The sequence below is a fragment of the Scylla paramamosain genome, chromosome 21 (genome assembly GCF_035594125.1).
Source record: "Scylla paramamosain isolate STU-SP2022 chromosome 21, ASM3559412v1, whole genome shotgun sequence".
In the NCBI taxonomy this organism is placed as follows: domain Eukaryota; kingdom Metazoa; phylum Arthropoda; class Malacostraca; order Decapoda; family Portunidae; genus Scylla; species Scylla paramamosain.
Window position 1 is genome coordinate 8,471,888 of NC_087171.1, and position 8,271 is coordinate 8,480,158.

Sequence of the window (8,271 nt, forward strand, 5' to 3'; positions counted from 1 at the left end):
GTTAATCTGTCACTAGAACCGTAAAAACATCCTTAACATCTCGCGTAACTTCAACTAGAGAGAGCCTTTTGAATATAGTGGAGGTGCGGCGCAGAGGAGTTTCAGAACACGGTTCTCAGTCTGAATCTAGGCTACCACAATAAGCTTTGTCATCAAGGGAAAATAAACGCCAGTACAAGGAGGGCTCTCGGTGCATGAAAGGAGGATGGATGAGATGACAGATTTAGATGAGGTCACTATTCTGGTTCACAAAGGTCGGCACACTATGATGATGTGAAGCTGGAGGGTCACGTCAGGTGGTAGAGGAAGGGAAGTTATTATGCAATTAAGCTGTCATTATGCATTATACTGAGAAATGAGTATATAAGAGGGACAGTGTATGTACGTCAATTTAGGGACAAAGCTAGAGAGGCGAGGCTGAGATGGTTTGGCCCTATCAATAGGAAAGGTGAGGAGTACGATTATGTGCGAAGGAGGATGCTGTAGATGGACACGCAGGCAGGAGGAAAAGAAGACTAAAGAGAAAGTTTATGAATGCATTGAAGGTAATGGATTTGGGCTAGTACTCAGGACACAAAAGACAAGAAGTGATGGATTCAAGTTCGTAATTAAAAAGATGAGAAGAAATTGGTTCTCAGTGTTAGATAACTGGAATACATGCAATAAACAGCCAGTTAGAACAGTCAATAGAGAATTAAGAGAGTAAATAAATAAGATACGTTTATGAATAGGCGTAAGAATGGATACTTATAAAGAGAATACCACGTCTAGGCCTACTGGATTCTTAGTTTCCCTCATGTTCCTTCTCCTATGTTCCCCTCTTCTAAATCCATCCACAACTGTGCCAGTATTTCCTTCACAAAACACAGACAAGCCTCCACCACCGAGTCACATATTGCTCTCCTCCGTCCCTCGTTGTTCTTAAGGGTCTTATGTGCTTAAGTCAATACAAACCGACGATGTGGACGCTCGAAGATAAGGCTAAGCGTATTAATGTCAGCTGGGCACAATTAAGCTTAAATTTTATGCTTCGGAGATTCAAAACCCATGTGATAAATCGTTGATAATGTAGGCTCAGATTGCTTCTTAAAGTTAGCTTATTGAAATATTATGTCCACTTTTCCGGAATGAAAAGGATATCTTGGATGTTTTAAGGTCGTAAAGTTTAAAAGTTACATTTCTTCATTTAATTTCTTTAAAAGAAAACATAAAACTTCTCCATTTTAGACAACGTACAAAGAAATACATTCTTCCCTTAGGTCTGTAAAAGAATATATAAACATGCAAACGAGCAATTCCTTCCACAGCATAATACAAATAGGCAATAATAGGCTCTGAAATGCTTCATAACCTGTCATAGTGGGTGACAGAGAATAACGAGATACGACACGTTAATAGGCCGTGCTATCTATCATATGGCCTATGACTGACCCACTTTCCGGAGAGTTCTCACGAGTCAGCTCCCTCAACACGACAGCTCAGGCCTCGTGCTCCTATGCGCTTCGAGCTCCCATAACTAGTATTCTCAAAGGTCACGGGTGATATGGTAATGTCGTTCGAAGAAAAAGAAACGGACAATATTGAAATATTATTGTGTTTTCATCCGAGAATTTGGTTATCTTAAGCTAAATTTAGAACAATTCTGTTTATAAATTTCGTGGCTAATTGCTTCAATTGAGTACATCATGATTTATAAAAAAAAAAGTATTATGTCCCAGAAATAGATAGTCATGGTCTCGAAATTAGAAAGCTAAGGTTATTTCCATAAAACCCAAAGAAACTATATGATGTTACACACTAAAAGTTGAATAAAAAGAAAATGGAGTCTCCTCTACTACACTTGAAAGACAAGCGTCATTCTGAAAACAATCCATAGGTCTGGTCACGGAGGTGAACACATAAATCTTCTCACATACCTTGCGTGACTCGAAGGATGCGCTGCCAGACGTGAAGGGAGAAGCGAATGTTGTCACTCCTCGCCACAGCAGAACCAATCACAGTTGAGGGTCTAGGAAGCAAAGACAGCGTCCCCCAAAAGGCAAGAACACTATGGTCAAGAAAACAGTTCTCGCGTAGATGATGTCGGAGTCAAGGCAAGAGGTGCCGCTCATCTGTACTTGATAGTGATAACACAATACCACCTTCTGTCTTCATAAAAGGTTCAAGTACAAGATGAGTACAATTTTTAAAGACACCACTGACAGATCAAATCCTTCAAACCATTTAGAGTTTAGTTTTTTTCTTTATCGGTAAAATTGTCAAGGGTTATAGAGACGTCTCTGATAGACAGTACGAACTGTCTAGTAGTTCAAACGTTTTACAGTGTCATCTTATCTTTTTTTTTTGGGGGGAGGGGTAAAATCGTCTAAAACTAATCAATAGACGCAGCAAATGCCACACTGTCAGTCACAGGGATAGACACCGCTAATGCACACCTTCACCACTGGACAGGCAGAATCACACTAACCCAAGTCTGCTTCTTTCTATTCCTGCCATGATGCTTCGAAGAAAGTTTCACCGAGAACTAAGAGTTACAAGGATTTCATGGATGCACAAAGGTTTGCCATACCGAATGTGAACGTAAACGAGTATCACTTTTAAGAGAAAAAGTATGTGGCATAGAAGCAAAGTCCAGAAATCTAATCATCCGTGTGAGGCGCTAAAATTTATGACCAGCGAAATATCTAACACAACGGGAATTTTACGTCATGTAATATTTAAGTCGGAAGTGTCTTAATTATTCCAACTGATTATGAGCTTGTGAGTGGCAAAGAGAAGCTTGTGTGTGTGGCTTTTAGGTGACCGTGCGCGACAATTGAGAGATGTAGTAGTTAAAGAAAACCTTACATCAGAAATTTCGCGAGGATCATACGTAAATTTAGCCTCTCGTTGTGTAGAAGAGCTCGAGTCAGCATCGGAGTGAGGCTCGAAGCAGCAATTGAGCGACACTCGAGCAGTGCGGTAAGGCGGGCCGGGTGCCAGACGCTGTTTAGGAACTGATCGAAACCTGAATGAAAACCCCTGTGATGAGCTAATCTCAACGTTAATAATGGTAATACTAACATCAGAAGTAACGGTGACAGTGGTTAGGGGAAAATAAAGTGATTTTCAAACCAAAGTCAAGAAAACGGCGCGAAAAACCTGAAATGACTCCCTGACATAAGATAATGGTAAAATTTGTATTTCTAAGATGGAGAGGAATAATAATAATCATACCAAAAAAAACAAATACTAGTGACAGCCGTTGAGTAGAAGGCAGTAGTAAACAACAGTTGAGAAAAATAAAGTGATTTCCAAACCAGAGTCAAGAAGACGACACGGAAATTCCAAGATGATATACGGGCAAATACAGCCGCACCTTGACTCCCCATAAGCCAGCGTAACGAGGTCTATGGCTTAACCCTCTCCTTGACGAACTGTTATCCTTTTGCCCTGCAGTAAACTCACACACACTGACAAGCTGATAAATAAATACGAAAACTATAGAATCAATGACAACGCAAGTTAACATCCACATTCTGTATGATAAATCTTTCAGGTACTATTACAATACCATGAAGCCTTCTAAAAAATACAAAAACCCCATAAAACAACATTTACGAGTGGAAGAAAGATACGTGGATTGTTAATGGTTTCCTCGGCTATACAAGGCATGGAAGACGCGCCCATCCACCCTTCCTCGATGAAATAGAGCGATATATTGCTAGAATTCTTCGTTCTTTCTACCTCACTTGTTTTAACATTCATACGAGCCGACGCTTGTGCTGCATAAGATTTTCCTTTTCTCTTTATAATTCACAGTCCACGATACAATACTCAGTTACGTAAGTCTTCAGTAACAATGTAGAGGTAGAAAAAGAACAAAACTAATTCCTCTGCCCAACCCTTTCTCTCTAACTTTAAGGTTTCGAATACGAGAAAAGCTTGAAGCAAATCTTTTCACCAAGACGATTCTCTCTCTTTTTTCTGTCCCAATGAACATCTTAGTAAGAAAATTTATATGTGGTATTGTCCTTTTCACATACACACACACACACACACACACACACACACACACACACACACAGAGAGAGAGAGAGAGAGAGAGAGGGGAAGATAAAAACAGACAAACAGAAGCAAAGAAAGAAGTTGAAAAGTACAAAGAAAGAAACGAACACAAACAAAGAAACAAAGAAAAGAAAGAAAGGAATATAAAAGAAAAGGAAAAAAAACAAAGAAAAGTAGAAAAGGAGAAAAAATAAAAAAGTGAAATGAACGGGGAGAGAGAGAGAGAGAGAGAGAGAGAGAGAGAGAGAGAGAGAGAGAGAGAGAGAGAGAGAGAGAGAGAAACAGAATCGACGCGACACAACCCCCCGACCTAGCAAGGAGGACGCCGTGGTGAGTAGGTCAAGAGGAGGAATCTGGGATGTAGGAAATGGCTACGCGTTCCCTCTATACTCTCGAGAACTTGAAACCTTTTATGTCTCTCGAGGATCGCTCTCTCAGGGAACGACCATGGCTACTTCGAGTCCGCTTAATTAAGACAGACACACCTGTACTTGCCTACCACAGAAGAGGGTTAGGAAAGGGCTACTAAAGGGTTACTAAACTTATCCACTTCATGAAGGATTCAGTCCCATATCTTTAAATACTCATAGTTCTCATAAGGATTGTTTTCTGAGGCTGTAGAAATGATTGGTCGGGTTATCGTGGGTGTTCTCTCGCTGACGATGTGTTTTTGTTGAACTATTACTGCCTTGATATCGACAATACGTAATTTCTACTAGTCTGTTTAAAATTGTTGGGGTAAGGTGTCCAAACCTCAGATTTAATCGTATTATAAAAACTAACAATGTACTTTTTCTCATAAGGGTGATTTTTATAGAGCTGAGAATAAAAGTTGTTCATTATTACTGTTATTATTAGCATTTTTATCGTCATCACCATCATTATTAGTGTCTATGATTACAGTGCAGGGCAGAAGCTTCTTTCTCTATCTTAGTCCATGCATTACTAGCTAAACATCATCTATCCTCTGTTACATATGTGACTATACGAAATTATGAGAAATGTTAACTTTAATTAGATATATAAAAAAAAATACTATCTTATTTAATCTGAATTTAATCAAGGTTATGTTATGTTATGTTAGATAAGGTTAGATTTTCCACAAGTACTAAAAAGATGGAAATAATTTCAACTTTCTTGCAGACGTTTAGTAGCTATGAAAAAAAAAAAAATTATATATATATATATATATATATATATATATATATATATATATATATATATATATATATATATATATATATATATATATATATATATATATATATATATATATATATATCATAGGGAAGGTTACATTTTATTAGATCCATGAAGTTGCTCTCTTTGATAAATCTTATACAAGTTCTCAATTACAAGTGCGGTAGTCGCTTTAACTTCGTGCACCATAACATATTCCCACAAGTAACTCCCTAAATGTTAAGCTTCGTGTTAGGAGCATTAAGAGCATTATCCTTTACATTAACGACCGCTATAAACCCTAGAGCGTTGCAGTCCTGCAGGGAACGTTGCTACAGCAGGAGATGAAGAGCTTGAGAGGACGCTGCCAGTTACACAACACACGAAAACACAACTCTCGGCTGTCCTTAAACTGAGTCCGCGGCAAGGCGAAGTGGACGCAGAAAGAAAACGTAACGGAAGTATGTAGTAGGTCCGTACTGTACCTCGCACTCCTTCACACTGAATGGGGTTAAATGTATTATGTAGGGATGGATTCCTTCGCCTCTCAGAACCCAAAACGGACTCCAAAACGAACCCAGACGTGGAGGGGTCCTATGGGTCTGCTCCTTCACATGGTTAAGGGCTTTGAAATTATGAGAAATGCGTTTTTCATATTCCAACACGCTTTTTTCATTTATTTATTTTTTTTATTTTTTTTTACGTATGGTACTATGTAATTCCATATTCAAACACGTATCTTTTGTGTATGTGTGATAAGATATATTTTCTTCCACATACAAGTCATACAAGTATGTTTATATATCATGTAATTTATGGTAATTGGTACTTTTCATTCAAGCATGGTCATTTTTATGTACGTACGTTTAACTGCAATCGTAAATGTACAATAAATAAGTGTTATATACCAGCATAGAATAATCATTTAATTGTAGGGGATTTTTCCTTATTACCGAACAGCTTGACTATAAAATCATCTTTTAACACTGGTTAGATACGACCATATCCGTAACACATCTAGGATAAGTATTATGTAGCCAGTAATACACACACACAAACACACACATACACACACACACACACACACACGTACAGACATATCAAAATGCACTAGTCACTACATGAAGGCATGATAATATGCACATTAATAGAGGAGAGACTAGATAAATATAGGACCATACGATTATAGCTGCATGACGTAACCAGGTAAATACACCTGGATAAACACAGCTATGCAAACACACACACACACACACACACACATACAATGACGTCACACGAAAAGGATAAAATTTCTATAATCTGCACCAATACTGAAGCTTTTCTACTGCATTTTCAATAACATGAACCACGTAGGCTCCACTCTAGGAAAGGTATCTCCTCTAAGTATGTTTTTGAATCAGCAGGTTTCGTGTGTAGAAGTAAATGTGATCACTATGTAACCGAGTAACTATTGTTTCTCATTCTAGAGTTTTGAACAGGATCGTCAATACATGTACTTTCATTATGAACATAGTTATATTCCCCTCCAGCTCTAATAAAGATACATTTTGCTACAGTGCTAAGATTTCTTTTCCCTGCCTCTCATTCTTATAAAGCAGGGAGTCAAGGTTACAGAAACATCATGAAGTTAAGAGTCTACACGGTGCCAGTGTATATAATTCAATGTAAATAATCAGAACATAAGAACATAAGAAAATAAGAGAAGCTGCAAGAAGGCATCAGGCCTATACGTGGCATTTCTGTATAAAACATGCTTACCTACATCCATCCACCTTGTATCTACTGTGAAACTAAAATGGCACTCTTGGCATTGTTCAGAATATCTTAAGAGAGTAGCTAAAGCAATGTTAACAATGCAGAAGTTTATCAAAATGTAGGAGAGCCAACGGACGAGAATGAGACTTCTACGCCTCACCAAGCCCTGGTTTACTTGAGTATGAAGCCTCGAAGATCAGTAATTCATCCCCTGTAGAAGATAAACAACTGGCAATGTTGTTTACAACTTGCGTCCTGTCACAGCTCGGGCAGGAATGCCGAGTCTTACCTCACAGCTGTGGCCACTCATGTGTCCGTAGCACCTGAACACCTGCAGTGGGTTACTTCACACCATTAGGCGACGCGATTCATCCTAGACCGTGATACTGTGATCCGTATTCTGAAACGCTTTGTTCTCTCACCATGACTATTTTCAAAGGTCACAGAGATGAGTAGCCAGGTTTTCAAGAGTGTTTGTCCTATTAATAATGTAGACATACTGTTCATCTGTCACTAAAAACATTAAAAAAAAAAAAAAATCCGAAAACCCGTGTCACGTCAACTGGAGCCTTTGGAAGGTAGTGGAAGTGAGGCATAGAAGTGCTTCAGAGTATGGTCCTATATCCAGTCAGCTCGGAGCATCAAGTGAACCTCCCACCGAACCCCTATTATGTAGCTTATTAAAAACATAACTTATCTTAAAGATATTAGCCTTAAAAAAAATGGTGTAATAATATTATTTATTTTCTACTGTTCTATATGATTTATATTGCTGCCCTGCTCTTTATATAAGTCGAATTTATATGTATATCACTCCTCTGTCCGCTAGGGAGCCTCGGCTCAGCAGGCTAGTGCCCGCTGAGCTAATGCTACTTCTATGTAAAAAAGAAAATGTTGTTCTGGGCAATAAACAATCAATCAATCAATCAATCAACCATTAAGTCTCGCGCCTCCTGAAGCAATATCCTGACAACAACACGCAGCGGGAACCAGGCAAGGCTTTTTTTATAAATTCCTTAGGCTGTGTGAGTATACGTTGGGCTGCATGAACATTTGATACGCTGTATGTATATTTCCTTTATCATAATGTGTTGGTAGGTGTGTGAAATCCATTAATGTGCGGGAGTGTGAATATTTTCATCATCATACAAGGTTGTGTGGAATTTTAATCATTAGTAAGCTTTGTAAACATTTTCATTACTATGCTAGGACACGTTTATATATTCCATTATTGTTACTGTATTCGGCTGTGTAGGTTATTTGAAAAGGCATCCATAGACAGGCTTC